The 16,847-nt window shown below is 36.6% G+C and overlaps 1 protein-coding gene across 3 annotated transcripts in view; it reads right to left on the minus strand.

Annotated features, from left to right (window-relative positions):
* LOC140837317 (protein LIKE COV 2-like) overlaps nucleotides 1–7,631 on the minus strand; it is a 44,324-nt gene extending 36,693 nt beyond the window's left edge. For all 3 annotated transcript variants that reach the window (XR_012119299.1, XR_012119300.1, XR_012119302.1), the window contains exon 1: nucleotides 7,349–7,631. The gene's annotated coding sequence lies outside the window, so the exon portion shown is untranslated. The remainder of the gene's footprint in view (nucleotides 1–7,348) is intronic.
* Between the last annotated feature and the right edge of the window lie 9,216 nt (nucleotides 7,632–16,847).

Consider the following 16,847-nt stretch of genomic DNA (forward strand, 5'->3'; position numbering starts at 1 on the left):
AGTTTCAGCAGGTGTGCTGAAATCAGCCCAGCTGATTTCAGTTTGTGCAGAACCAGTAGCTTCATCGCCATTTATCAGCATCTTAAGCTTCGATTCAGACTTTGACTTCTATTAATGATTTGTAGATCTTTGTTTTGTCTTTCCAACGCATACTGAATCACTTCGTTTCGATAACTGAGCTGAGAGATATGACCAAAATACCGCAGCTGCTCAAACCCAAACTGATTGCTGTTTTCGTGTGATCAGTTCGGTAGTTCAGCGATCAGTTAGGCCATGATAACTTCCGATTTTGCCCAACGGACGTGAAATACAACTTGTTCGAAATTGAGTTTTCTAATCAGTCCAATTGGCAGATTGTCGTTTGGATCATCCAGCTGAGAGATATCTTCAAAATACAGAAGCTCGCCAGAAATTTAGTTTGTGCAGAATTCAGTTTCGGTTTGCTTCTTGTGTTTGCAACTTCACACTTGAGTAAATATGTTAGAAACACAATAACAAGTTTTGTTAACATCAAAATCAAGATTGCGAACTTGAAAAGTTCCAACAATCTCCCCCTTTTTGATGATCACAAAACTTTAATAAACAATCAACTCAACTAACATATTTCTCCCCCTTTTTGTGTGAATCAAAAAGTCACATTTTCAAAATATTTTGTGCACAAAATTTTCTCCCCCTCAATATTTAAAAATAAAATACTCATTAAAACTATAATGAGTTCTCCCCCTATATTTTTGAAATTTTGAAAATTATAAAAGAAGAGGGATAACTAACCAATTTTCTCCATGGCTCATTTTCTGCCGCAGCACATATGCTCTGTCTTCAAAGATTAAACTGCATTTTCTCAAGCATAATTAGGCTGCAAATTTTATACCGCTGTAAACCTCTACGAGTCTAGTTTGCAACGCAAAAAACGGTTTGTCATTTGGACACCCGAGCAAGGAGATATGTCAGTTTTCCCATGGTCGCTACAAGCTGTGCGAAAATTCAGTTTTGCATATATATGTGTAAAAAATCTGAAATAATGAATTTTAAACATCAAAATCAGTTTCAATGTTCTTTCAAGAACAACCCGCTCTGATACCAATTGATAGGATCGATTATGGGGGTAATCGTTGAGCTAAAATAGCTCGGTTCTTGAAATATTGAACACCGATGAGTTAAATCGAGTTTGGTGTTCAAACCAAGCGGAAAATACTCGAAATAATCTTTCGTAGAAACCGAATAAATAATTTGTAAACCATTTAAAATATATGCACGTTGAATGAGTTAAAATATTCAGTTGAAGTATTTTATCAAATACTTGGTGTACAATATTTTGGTATTTGAAGAACACATAAAATGCTTCAACAATGCGTCTTTAAAACTATGAAATGATAAGTAAATACAATAAAGAAATAGACACGAATTTGTTTATGGATGTTCGGAGATTTCAAACACTCCTACGTCACCCCTTCTTCCCCTTGGGAAGGATCCACTAGAAGACTTTGATTTATACAACTCATTGTACAAACCCATTCAGCTAGGGCTTACCCACTGCCTAAAACTGAACTCCTAGCACTCAAGATTGTAGGCAGCACCTCACAATCAGCATATTGTTTAATGTCTCATATGCAAAGACTACATACACAAGTTTATTGTCTTTGTGCAAGACTCACTCAACTAATCTTTGAACCTCAACTCTCTTGTATAAGTGTGAGTGAATGTGTGTGAGGAATTTATCATTACAGTGTACATCTCAGTATCCTCACACAAGGGCTTGTGCTCTCAACTAGCTGATTTCTTCATGCTAAGTGCCCATGCTTTTAATCTCCTTCAAAAGCTCTTGTTTGATCTTCAAGATGTTGTATTTATAAGCCCCAACAATGATATATACGTTAGACACAAGAATATGACCGTTGGAAAGTTTCTGTACTGTTTCGGGAAGTGCAACGGTCAAATTCAGCTTACTGGGCATTTTTCCGACTGGTCAACTCTGGTCAACTCTGGTCAACTCAACTGGTCTTTCAGTTAGTCTGGTTCAGTTGGTCAGTTCAGCTGGTTCAGTTCAGTTTCAGCAGGTCAGTTCAGTTTCAGCAGGTGTGCTGAAATCAGCCCAGCTGATTTCAGTTTGTGCAGAACCAGTAGCTTCATCGCCATTTATCAGCATCTTAAGCTTCGATTCAGACTTTGACTTCTATTAATGATTTGTAGATCTTTGTCTTGTCTTTCCAACGCATACTGAATCGCTTCGTTTCGATAACTGAGCTGAGAGATATGACCAAAATACCGCAGCTGCTCAAACCCAACTGATTGCTGTTTTCGTGTGATCAGTTCGGTAGTTCAGCGATCAGTTAGGCCATGATAACTTCCGATTTTGCCTAACTGACGTGAAATACAACTTGTTCGAAATTGAGTTTTCTAATCAGTCCAATTGGCGGATTGTCGTTTGGATCATCCAGCTGAGAGATATCTTCAAAATACAGAAGCTCGCCAGAAATTCAGTTTGTGCAGAATTCAGTTTCGGTTTGCTTCTTGTGTTTGCAACTTCACACTTGAGTAAATATGTTAGAAACACAATAACAAGTTTTGTTAACATCAAAATCAAGATTGCGAACTTGAAAAGTTCCTACAAAACCCTTGATTCCAATTCCTTATAATACTAAAACCATGATATCCCAAGATTCCAAATATTTTTAAAAGTCTAAATCCTCGAAATTCTTATTATTTAAACCATTTAATTATCGCTTATTGCTAAACTAGTCCCCAAATTCCTTAATATTTGCAAAATAAATTCTTAATTTCCTCAAAATTATCTTAATTGGTCCTTAATTTCGAAAATCCTACGATTAACCCATAAGTTCTTGGCATTCTTAATTTCCTTCTATTGGTTTCCCATAACATAATTTCAAAAATTTCAAACTTTTTTTTTTTTCAAACTTATTAACCCAAAATCAATTCTCATAATCAATCTTACCTTTCATCAAAACTTAAAATCCCACTTTATACATTTTCTTACTCCCAAATCGTTGCAAATCCTTAAATCATTATTCCTTACGCCTAACTCCCAAAATTTAATTCGACTAGTAACCATGAATCATAAATATTTTCTTAGAAGTACGTGTCCCAAAAACATTTATAAAATTCACTATTAACTTATAGCCCAAAAATAGAACGTCGATACTAACACCCAAGAATCAACATCGTCCAATTCCACCACGAAGCCAACATGCTTTGAAAAAAATAATTTCTTATTTCATATCGTATCACGTATAAAAATTATAATGCATATAAATCATATATTATCATGAAGCTACTAAACATGTTACGTAAACATATAATTCATGTACTTATGCAGGTAACATCATAAAATCATATAAAGCAAGTAAAAACTTACAACTTTGAGGCTTGACGACTGATCTTTCCGGCGCAGATGGTGGCACAACCCTTTACAGAACCATTGCTCTGATACCAACTGAAACGTCTGCTTATTCCTTTTCTTAAATAGTACTAGAATTTTTTTTTTCAAACCTCGCATAGCATTTGGCTGAATCATAAAATATTTTGGAACCATTTCAAAAATAAAACAACCAACTATTTATCAACCCAAAAACATTATTTGAAAAGTATAGCCCATACTTTAACCTTTCAAAAATCACTCATAAATAAATTCTCGTAAAAATATCTTTAACATCACTTAAAATCATAAATCATAACTAGTGCGGAAAACTAGCGTAGGTCTTCGGGTTATGTGCACCTTCAGTCCAGCAAAATCAACCATCAAGACCTCCATAAACATTATTATCATAATCACCTGTAACAATCACACCTAGTGAGTCTAAAGACTCAACACGTCATATCCTTGATAACAAGTAATACGTAATACAGTTAACATATAACAGTGAAAAATAATTGTACTTAAAATATTGTTTTCATGAAGATGCGTAAACTTTAAACAAAAACATTTTTCATAAACTTTACATGATGCATAAAACTTTAAACAATAACATTTTCGTAAAATTAATCATATCATCCTCAACATATTCATATTCATATTATCATCAACATATACGTATTCTTTTTTACTTTCGTTGAATTCAGATCGTTAATTGTGACTTTCGTGTTCATCTACGTCTACGTCTACGTCTACGTGTTGGGCGATGGATCCATCTACATGTAACCACAGTACTGGGCGGCGGGGACACCAGCGACACTCTCACCCGTCAACTGGGCCTTGGCCTTACGTATTAACATATCATCGTATACATCTACATATCCGTATCCAAGGAAACACGATCGTCGGGCTCCCACTGGGACCATAACCCTCACGAAATTTCCAACATATCATCGTATTAGTCACAATTACTTCACTTCCTTCAACGTTTCATATTCTCATCACTTTAAAAAAATTAAACATGCGTATAACGTTTTTCTTTTAAACCAAGCATGCAACATATCTTTTAAATGTCCATAATTAAACCATAAAATCCATAAACTCTTAAAAACAATAACATTTTCACGTATAATTAACCATGAACATTTAAAATAACATTTTAACATTTTAAATCATAAACATTTGAAATAAATCTTTCGTCATAAAAATCCCTAAATATATAAAATTCCATCAACATTTAAAATAATCATATAAAACCCCATAAACATCCATAACCATTGAAAATAATCATATTAGCACATAAAACAGCAAATAGGGCACTGCCATGACGTTTACTAATTTTTAGGTGTAAAATGACCGTTTTACCCCTGGACGTAAAATTTCCAGGTTTTGACATTTTCCTAATTTCATTGACTCTAACATGTCTCAAATAATTATTTAAGCTTAAATGAATTTTCTCATATTTTTATTTAGCTTAATCGATGACTTTTAATTTATTCTTTAAATGTGACGTATTAATGCGTTTTAATCCCGAATAAAACAAACCTTAATATAAAATTCCCAAATTAAAACTTAGACTTATAATAATTATTTAAGTTTAAACCTAATTTTTCATAATTTTATGAAGCATAAAACTAGGCTTTTCAATTAACTCGTTAATTAGCGTTTCGTGCGGCGATTAAATCCCGATTAAATCCAAAACTTGTCATTTTGAGCCCAAATTTTTAACATACCATTTTTATTATTTATTCTACCCTTCCATGACATGAGCCACCCCCGTGGACCCACGGAATCAATTTTGGCTTAATTAATCTCGTTTTTGACCCTTCGACGAACACACCGAGCCATCTCCTAATTTACCCGAGCCACGCCCGAGCCACCTTGAACCAAAACCTATCCAACACACCTAGGGACCCTACTGTGCAAGTCCAGCCCCAAAACATGACCCTAACCCGCTCAAAAAGCTCCTGGAACTCGACCCATATTTCTGCACATGTGTGTGTGTAGTGTCCTTGAACAAAAGAGACTCCTATCTAGTCTAGGACTCCTCCCTACCCTTAACCACCGACCACCCATGACCCTAACCTTCCCTGGACCACGCCCAAACTATACCCAGACCAGCCCATGCCCTCGAGCCCACCTGCAGCGAGCCACTTAAACAATACAGCCGCTGCGCACAGCCCTTGCTTCCATGCGTCTACCTCACGTTTCTCGCACCAGCAGCCAGCCCAGCCGTCCCAGACCCTGGCCCGACCCTTGTGCACCCTCCTAGGACCCTAAGGAACTATCCTAGCCCAGCCCAAAGCCCCTGACCGAGCCAACAAGCCATGCACAAGCTGCTGCAGCCTGCACCACTTCTTGATAACTCTCGTGGGTGGAGTCCTAGATTGCTAGGACTCCTCCCCAGCCTATTGTCTCGAGTCCTAGCGTGGCTAGGACTCCCCCTTGACCCCTCACGGACCCTGGCCAAGCCTTGGTCCCAACCCTGAGCAAGCCAAGTCCCATAACCCATGAAATCGAGCCCTTGACACCCACACAAACCACTTTCTGTTCCAGCTTCACGTTTCTGTGTTTTGTGCAGCGTTTTGTTGCTTTTATGTGTGATTCTAGACCTTTAAATTGTGGAAATACATGCCTATTCATATCCTAATTCATGGCAGCCCCTTGGACATCATATAAACATGATTTTGGATGAAAAATCAAGAGTTCAAACCATGGGGATGCATAGTTCCAGAAAATATTCAAGTTGTGTGCCTTGTTTTCTTTCAAAACATGTTTAAATAAATATTATGGTGTGATGATGAGTAAAAGGAGAATATGGCGTGCCTTTGCGTTTTTAACGCACGAATATCCGTTGACGAAACGAAGAACGGCGACGAGAAACGACGGCTTGAAAAATCTATCAAACTTGATGCTTTTTCCTTCCACTTTTGATGTGTGTGCCGTGTGTATAGGTAAGAATTTCAGAAGTGGGGCGTGAGCTTTTTTGGAAGAATTGTAGGGTTAAAGGAGTTTATCACATAATATATACTACTTAATTACTAACAAGGCTTTTAGGCCTATTAAGCCATCAATTAAGCCCATTAGTCTTAATTAAGATATTAAAAATAATTTTGTTTAAATAAAATTTGTGAATTTACTAGCTGGGTTGTCAAAACGTTTATATTTTTGTTGAAAATCCAACACCGATAAAATTTACGTCTCCGCGTATAAAATCACCCCAAAACCCCATAATTTCAAAAATAAGGAAAAATCATCACCCTTATTTAAAATAATTAAAAACAATTATTTATTAAAAATATTTTCTATTTTTCAGCCCTCGGTCTCCGTTCCTCGATCGCAACTCGAATAACCCTTAAAAATACATTTTAATGCAATCATGTAGAAAAATATATTTTAAACATGCAAATATGGACAACATAATTAAATAATGCAATTAAAACATTTAATTAAAATACAAAAGAATTTATAATTACATGCATGTGGTTTGCGTGGACCTTTAAATTTTCGGGACGTTACAATTTTTCTAAGAATATTTTTATAGATTGAGAGGGTTTATGAGATTTTTATGCTTAAGAAGTATCAAAGCGCACATCCTTGATCAGAAACTTAAGGCAATTCATTTCATTCAAAGACAGGCTACAAACAAACACAGCTAGCCGTATCCTGAATTACTCTATGTTAACCGTTACCATATCAGCATTTGTCATCAGTTAAACCAATACCTAAGCATATGTTGAAAACAAAGGAGATCCGCCGTCTATACAACACGTGTTAATTCCTTTAATCATTACTCAACTCAGCTAATACAGCCAATAATTCAGTTGACAATTTAAAAATGGTATGCCAAGAATCTGAGCATAAACCCATCATCATATATTCTCAAAATTCCCCAAAATCTATAAATCTAATTACTCAGAGACAGAAAATCACAAAACAAGTTGACAGAAATAAGAATAAGGCATGAAAAGCGCACACCTTTCGAGTGGAGGAATTGTTAGGGTGGAGGGGATTTGACGAGATCGTCCTCGTCCTCGTTTTGACGCGTCGAATTCGTGGAGCTCGTCAATACTACAGTAGAATCCTTCTTCCGACTACTGCTACTCTCTTCCGCCATAAATTTTCTCCACTCCCGCACCCAAAAAAAACTCTGAGAATTTCAAAATTTCGGGAGGAGATTATCGTGGCGGCGATTGATTTTCGTTGATGTGGAAGATCGACACTGCGTCCTAGGTAAGTTACAGTCTATGCTAAACAATTCTCATTTAGCCACTCAACATTTATTTTAATAGCTTAGTAATAAATCATATTTATTGTGAATTAAATTAAAGTGATGTGGTTTAAATTATTTAATTACTACTCGGATCGAATTTTGGAAAATTAAATTAAAACAATTGAATTATTATTATGGAGAAGAATCTTCCCCACCAAATATAGTTGGGTTTGGTTAGTTTGATTTATTTGGCCATAAAATAAAATTGCTCATGGAGTTTTATGATTTGTGTTTGTAACATTATAATTTCATAAATATAAACATGAAAAAAATTTACAATATAATATATGACATCGTTTGACTCCAGAGATATGATTATAAAATGATATGAAACAGACCGGACATCGCGTACTAACTAGTGGAAGAGATTTCGAGATATGATATTATCTAGATTGTGCGAGCTTGAGGGTGATTGAAGGTGGAGTATTAATCAAATGCAAGTAATTGAAAGAGTTCAAGCAAGCACTTCTTGAATTAAGCTTGTAAATACCCAAGATTTTATTTTGTTAATCTGAGATTATTGATTTATTAATTGTTGCGATTAGAAAGGCCGCGCTGAGACAAGAGTTGAGAAAGCATGTGTATTATGTGCGAGGACAGAGCACCTCGCGCATATGCGCGAGCAAGGCAAAAGACCTCGCGCATATGCGCGAGACAAGGCGCGCATATACGCGAGCATATAAAAAATCCAAGTGCCGAGACAGTTGGTCTCGTGCATATGCGCGGGGACAGGGCGTGCATATGCACGAGTAGTTGTAATGTAAAATGCCGAGACAGAGACTATCGCGCATATGCGTTGGTGATGGTCGCGCGTATGCGTGAGACGTGCTTCATAAGAGATGAGGCACATGTCTTTAGACATGCATGGTATATATAACAAATCTCTTCTTTCCTTCAGAATTCAGCGGCAAGGAAGAACGAAGAAACCTTAGAAATCTTCAAGCTTTGCATAATAGAAATTAGATTGTTGCAAAGATCCGTCCGTCCGATTTTCAATCCGACTTTAGTTCCGTGCTCCTCTCGTCAAGAGTTTCGAAAGGACGTAAGTTTTACTATTTTCTTATATGGTTTGAAAATCTGATATTGGAGAAATCATGATATGATTTATATTATGTGTTCCTGAGATTTTGGTAATCGTATAATCGAAACCGGATCGAAGAACGGATACCGTATGTAATTGTTATCATTTTTTAGATTTGATTTGATTGAGATTATACAGATTTGGTATCAGACTGTGTTGTTGTTGATTATGAGTTATGACTGTATCTACTGATATTGAGTTGCCGGGATATATCGAGATTGCGATGTTTTGCCGTCGAAATAGAACTAGATTGAGATTCTGGTATTGAATTGACTTGTATATTGATGTTTTACTTCTCGAATGTCATTCCGGATTGGTATTGAAGATTTCAAAGATAGAACAAAGCCAAACCCCGAGAAAAGAAAGGTATAAATCAATGTTAACCGGGAGATACAACTCGAGTAAGAGATAACTTGAGTTTTCCAAAACCACATACTTATTTGTTATTGTTTTAATACATTTGTATTCCTTGAATGTATATGTTTATTCTATTATTTTATAGAAAAGCAGAGAATAGAAGATAGATATCGAGAAAGAGTCTTTGGCAGAGGTGCCAAGGCACTGGACATTTGGTTTATATCGATGTGCGTAGGAGTATATCGAATTCTATTGTAGAGATTCGATATAATGTACCAACGTCCGAGAACCGGGATCCCTAGATAGGAGTCAGAGATTAAGAGTTATCGAGTTTGATTTACAGTTTTATATCAATTTATGTTTCACAGATTGTTGTACATGTTATTTGATAACTGTTTATGCTTTTTTATATGCTTTTATTGTTAGAGTAGATGTCCTGCAAGCCAACGGTTGGCTAGGGAATTTATTGACTCAAGTGTAATAAACAATCTTTATTTTAATATAATTTACTTTTTAATGGTTTCGTTATACTTTATCTGTATACCCGTGCAAGCAGCATAGATAAAGTCCTTGATTATGCTTTAATACAAATGAATCGTAATTCGATGTTGAAACTCATTTGTAAACACTGCATATTCTAAATTCGTTCCTAGTCGATTCAGCCGCCTAAAACATGGATAAAGGTCGCTTGAGCTCGAGACTAGCATCTGTGATGTTGTGTACTGCGTTTCTTGGTAAGGGCATAGAGAGATGTCCAAACATACAGATGGGTAGTCATATGATGATTATACCGAACAACCCTCCCTCGGACTTTCCAAGTGGTTATCATTCATCGAGAGGATAAGTCAGTGGTTATGATTGTACACCATTAGTCCTTATGACCCGGGACAACACTGAGGCTCTATATGCTAGGGCTGTGCTTTGACTCGTTTACCGGCTCCAGAAGAGTCATCAGGTGGCGAGGTTGGGTACAGTTGCGACACGTATAGGAGCCAGTGCATCGTAGTCGGGGATTCACCGCTCACCTACGGGTGTGGATATCCTATGTGATCAGATGTAATAATAGTGCATGGAATCTCTGGCCAGAGTATAGATGTACGTTGGAGAAGGAGTTCTTCAATAGTGCACGCGATGCCACTATTATAGTTATCACATAGTTATCGAATTAATATGCAACCCTCGATGAACCAATGGTTGCAGATTCGATCGGGATATATGAGATGAAGGGACCGTACTGTACGTTAATCATAATCGACTGGTTCTTGCAGGCACTATCAGTGATACCTAGGGGATCATGGGACGATGCTACTAGACGCTCTTACCATGATCCGATGGGTACAATCAGAAATGAGCTCTGACATTCTTGATCAATGTTTTGATGAAAAAAATGGGGCTAACTAGGGTAAGCCCGAATAAAGGATTATGTCCTGAATCACAAAGAGTTGTGAACCCACGGCTAGCTGTATCCCTGAACCATTGAGGGTCACACAAGCGCTGGATCGTTTGTTCCCGATGAGAGAATAAATTCAAGGAGTTGAATTTATATTATGATATTGTAAATTCAAGGAGTTGAATTTATGATAACTAAATTTTGAGAAAATAAATTCAATGAGTTGAATTTATGATAAATTAAATTCAAGAAGTTGAATTTATGAAATTTGGAGAGAATAAATTCAAGGAATTGAATTTATAAAATTGAGAATTTAATTTATTAAACTCAAAGGTTGAGTTTATTAAATATTAAATTTTGGAGGTGACAAATTCAAGGAGTTGAATTTACAAAAAACTCATTATAAATTCAAATGTTGAATTTATAATGAGTTTATTAAACTCAAAAGTTGAGTTTATTAAATATTAAATTAAAATCTATAGTTAACTTAATTAATTGTATTAATTAAGTAAATGATGGATTAAAGATATAATAAGGATTTTATTATTCTTATTTGCACACCTTTCGAAAGTTTGGTCCATGATTTGAAAAGAAAAAGCATTTTGAGTTGGCATGCAATTTTAGAATCTTCAATTACCTTAATTAATGAGATTAATTAAGTAAATATAAGATTAGAAAATATGATAAGATTTTTGAATCTTATCTTACGTAAATGGGCATCAAAAAGATTTTTTGCAATGTTTTTGAAAAACACACGGCTCCTCCCAATTTTCGACGGCAGCTCTCAAAATTTCCTCCCAATTTTTTTCTCTCCAATTCGGCCACTCAAAAGGTTTGAGGTTTGTGCCGGATTTTAGTGTTCAATCTCCAACATTAAAAGTTCTTCCAAATATTCTAGTGCTATTTGGAAGAGGAACAAATCTTCTGGTCGTGGACTTAATAGAAGAAGATCGAAGAAAGTTCGTAGGGATTTACAACAAGAGCTACGTCCGCTAATACCGGTGTAGTTGGAGTCACGTGAATTATTCACAAGGTATATTCTAACGCCCTATGAATGTTTATGATAAAATCATACGAGTGCCCAAAATATATTTTGATTGTCAAAATAAACAAAATTTTAAAACTTCCGCTGCGTTTGGGCATGTAGAAACCGGGATCCAACAGTGGTATCAGAGCCAGGTTTTTCTAAATCGTGTGGTTTGATATTGAATAATTTATTTCTAACCACACAAGAAAATTTTTCAGAAAATTGATGCGCCACGAAAATTTGTTTTTCCAGATTTTCGAAAAAAAAAAAAATTTAAATCTGTTCCGGGCAGTCCAGGGCCGCGCACGGCAGCGCGCAGCGTGCGCGCAGGCGTCCGACGCGCGCAGGCGCCGGACGCCTGCTGCACAGCGCTAGCGCAGGTGTCCGACGCCTGCGCGCGGCGTCGGCGCGCCGTGTGCGCGCAGCTGCCGCTGCCCAAACGACGGGCAGTGGGCGGGCAGCTGCACGGGCCATCTCGAGAAGCGCGCTGAATAATGGGCTTGAATTGTTTGGGCCTAGGGTGCGATTTTATGATTTTTCAAATTTTTGGGTAAAATTTATATTTTTGAAAATTGGTTCAATTTTTATTTTGGAAATTAATTTTTGTAAAATTTATAATTTTCTTGTGAAATAAATAATTAGAATATGATTTTAATTATTTATGGTAAAAATGAGTTTTTTTACAAAAATCAATTATTATTGATTTAATTGGAAATTAAATAAAGGGGTTTATTTAATTTATTAAATTCTTTAATAATTGTGGTGGTTTGTGATAAATTATTAGATATATGATTTATCAATTAATTAAATTGTTTAATTAAATTGATGTTAATATTTGATATTAAATGCATGAAGGATGATCGAGAGTCTTGACCAATGTGTTAGGTGTATGTTAGGATTTTTTACTGTTTTTTTTATTCATTTTTATAATATTTTATATTATTAAAGTGGGCCTGGTTTATGGCCCGTTCCCACCCTAATGAGATGTATCCCTTATGTGCCATGGCTATTCAAATGTAATAATTAGAAATAGTGGGAGATCAAGAATGGAAGATGGTGGGCCCGATGATCAAGATGAAGACATGTAAAATATTGGAAGCTTTTGTAATAAGTTGCATTTGCATCCCTGCATTCACCTAGGTTTGGACCTGGATCCATGTATGGCTCACATGGATCTAATAGTGTTGGCGATCGATCATCCTTATTTATTGTTGAATGTCATATTATGATATATGTGATATATAGTAGTATGCATATATGTATATTATTAGATAATATAGTTGTATGAATCCGGCAAACATACAAACTCGTGGCACGCGATTTTTCAATTAAAATGATGAGACAATTTTAAAATTAAAATCCCTCATTTTGAATAAGATTCAAAATTTATATCAAACCGAAAAAGCAAAAATTAAAGGAGTTTAATTTTTCCTTGCCTTCCATCAACCGTGGTTGCATGTTGATCGCTACCCGCGGACAATGTCTGGCTCATATTATTGGGGAGGCCTGTACGCCGGAAAGCTGTGACTTCCACCGGACATATGATGTGAATTGAGTAGAACTCCCATGACTTCGGCTCATATTATTGGGGGAACTCATGGCGACCGTCTACTACAATTCAATATTGATGGGTTGGTTTGACACGTGAAAATAAACGACGTCATATTATTGGGTTCTTATTAGACGTGAGGCAATACACGCGGAGGTTGCATAGGGATGCAATTGGATTCTACCTTTTAGAAATTATAATTGGCTGATATTATTCGGGATTATAATTGGCTAATTGGACTCTACGTGCCTACTAAGGAAATACGATTTCCCTTTTTCATCAGAGGGTGGTGGAAATGTCAAAATAGTAGGAGGGTAATTTATAAAATGAAATCCATATTTTATATCTTAAAATTATTTTAAAATAATCAGCAACCATTATTCTGTTTCCGTATCAGTATATTTTCGATTTCGTCACGTAATAAGTTTTTATTATTAACAAGCTAACCGAATCTAATTTTCAAGACTGGTTGGGAAAATTGTTCTGAATTCAGAGAAAATGGCATACACACTAATGTCAGTCATGTTGAATTGACAAAACATGCAAGATGGTAGGACCATAGTATGCAAGCTAAAGTGTAACATGCTCGCTTTTACGTCAAATGAACTGTAGGGACAGTTTGAGGAAAATTTGAATGCTGCTGACATTCGAATGCTCGTGCAAGAGTTGCATGGTGCATGAAACTATGTACACCACTTTCAATGAGCTCATGACTACACACACGCAAGACAGGGCTTTGGCCCATGAGCATGGTGTACGTATGACTAGGCTTGCTAAGAATGTGGTGTGTCTGGAATATGTGATTCCTAACGAGTTCCTAGATAACATCAATTTGTTATATTTCTCTTCCTCATTTGACGGGGTTATGGTGAATTGAATAAGATAGATGATAGCCTTGAAGAGCTAGTCAATACGCTTATAATTTATGAGATCACCATAAAACATGGAATTGTTGTTTTTCTTATGGCCCTCTCGTCAGACGAAAATGGTCCACAAGGTAAGGGAAAGAAATGTTCTGCCCCTCACAAGAAAAACAATCTCAATAAGAAGCAAACTCTGAAAGACACTTAAAAGGCCTACAAAGCCCGATAAGTTAGAACATATTTATTTCACTGCAAGAAGTCCGGACATAAGAAATTATATGCGCCAGAATTGTTCTGGAAATGATAAGTGAATGTCCGAGTAAACATGATTTCAACAACAAACAAAAGAAAGTTAGATGATCCAAATCCCACACAAATATGGCACGCTAGACTAGGTCATATTTCCCAAAGAATGATGCACAAGCTAGTGGGAGAAGGCATGTTGACTTGTCAGACATAAATTCTCTACATGCTTGTAAGTCCTGTCTAAAAGGAAAATTGACCAAGACTCCATTCAATGGAAACGTGGAACGTGCGCATGGTCTATTGAATTTGATCCACACAGACATTTGTGGCCCGCTAAGTGTTAGCACATAATATGGGCAATCCTACTTCATCACCTTTACTGATGACCATTCGAGGTATGGGTATGTTTATGAAACACAAATTGAAGCATTTGAAAGGTTCAAAGAATTCAGATCTGAAGTAGGAAAACAGCTAAAACAAAGTATTAAGACACTTCGATCTGATCGAGATGGAGAATACTTGAGTGCTGAATTTTTGGGTTATCTAAAAGAGAATGTGATTCTCTCACAGTGGACTCCACCAGAAACACCACAAATGAATGGTGTTTCTAAATATTGTAAGCGAACCTTGTTGGACATAGTTCGATCAATGATGAGATTCACTGAATTGCCTACATCGTTTTGGGGCTTTGCGCTTGAAAATGCGGCAATGTTGTTGAATAATGTTTATACTAAAGCAGTGGATAAAACACCATATGAGATATGGAAGGGAAAAAACTCCCAAATATTCTTACGAGAGAATATGGAAATGTCTTGCTTACGTGAAGCAGATAGTGGGAGACAAATTGGATAGTAGATCCACTTTGTGCTACTTTGTAGGATATCCAAGGAATTTTGTTGGATATTATTTCTATCATCCCAATGAAGCAAAAATGTTTGTTTCAAGAAATGCCACCTTTTTTGGAAAAGGAATTTCTATTAGATAGAAAAAGATAAGATGATAGAACTTGAAGAAATTAAAGATACTCCCTCAACTATAGTAGTTGAACGTAATCTCCAACAACCAGTAGTTGAAGTACAAGCTTCTAAGAGGTCTGATAGGGTTATTAGACCACATGCTAGATATACGCTTCTTCATGAACAAGACCATGATGAGTCTTGTATTGGATATGATCCAATGAACTTTAAGAAAGCAATATTTGATACTGATTCAACCAAATGGCTTGAAGCCATGCTGTCAAAAATGGACTCTATGTATTCAAACCAAGTCTGACATTGGTGGATCAACCTGAGGGAATCGTTCCTATAGGGTGCAAATGGATCTACAAAAGAAAGCTTGGGGCGAATGGGAAGGTAGTGACCTTCAAAGCAAGGCTGGTTGCAAGAGATTATACTCAAAGGCAAGGAGTTGACTATGAGGAAACTTTTTCACCAGTTTCTGTGTTTAAGTCCATTAGATTACTACTAGCCATAGCTTCATGGTATGACTATGAGATATGGCAAATGGATGTAAAGACTGCATTCCTCAATCGAGACATCAAAGAAGAAATTTATATGTCTCAACCTGAGGGATACACATCAGTAAGAAGTGAGCATAAGGTATGCAAACTTCAGAGATCAATATATGGTCTCAAGCATGCATCAAAGAGTTGGAACCTCAGATTTGATAGCACTATCAAAGAGTTTGGTTTTGCTAAAAATCTTGAGGAACCGTGTGTGTACAAGAAAGTTAGTGGGAGTGCAGTGACATTCATAGTACTTTATATTGATGATGTCCTGCTCATTGGGAATGATGTAGGATTACTGCAATCAATTAAAGTATGGTTAGCCAGTAAATTCTCCATGAAAGACATGGGTGAAGCATCCTACGTATTGGGAATACAAATCTATAGAGATAGATTAAAGAGGATGCTCGGACTCACCCAAGCCACCTATATCGATATCATTCTGAAGCGATTCTCTATGGAAGAGTCCAAGAGAGGATACTTACCAATGTGTCATGGTATTACTCTATCCAATGCAATGTGGCCCAAGTCTGATGGAAAGATAGAGATGATGACACGTATTCCATATGCGTCAGCTATTGGTAGTATCATGTATGGTATAATATCGACATGTCCTGATGTTGCTTACGCTTTGAGTGTTACAAGCAGATATCAGGCGAACCCTGGTCCAATGCGTTGGAAAGCCGTGAAAGATATTCTTAAGTGCTTGAGAAGCACTAAGAACTTGTTCATGGTTTATGGGGATGGAGAATTGAAATTGGAAAGCTACACGAATTCTAGCTTCCAATGTGACGTAGATGATTCGAAATCGACCTCTGGTTTTGTATTCATGCTTAATGGTGCGGCTGTCTCTTGAAAAAGTTTCAAACAAGACACCGTTGTGGATTCCACCACTGAAGCTGAATACATTGTTGCATCTGATGCATCCAAAGAGGCAGTTTGGATGAGGAATTTTGTCCAAGTGTTGGGCGTTATTCCTAATGGAGTTGATCCAGTCCCGTTGTACTGGGACAACACTGGTGCCATTGCGCAAGCAAAGGAACCAAGGTCTCATCAGCGATCCAAACATGTACTGAGGAAGTTCCACATCGTACGGGAGATAGTGGGAAGAGGAGACATATCAGTTGAAACAGTCCCCTCTGTAGATAATGTTGCTAATCCACTTACAAAGCCCTTGCAAGGACCAT

This window comes from Primulina eburnea, chromosome 7, assembly GCF_022965805.1.
Source record: "Primulina eburnea isolate SZY01 chromosome 7, ASM2296580v1, whole genome shotgun sequence".
Taxonomy (NCBI): domain Eukaryota; kingdom Viridiplantae; phylum Streptophyta; class Magnoliopsida; order Lamiales; family Gesneriaceae; genus Primulina; species Primulina eburnea.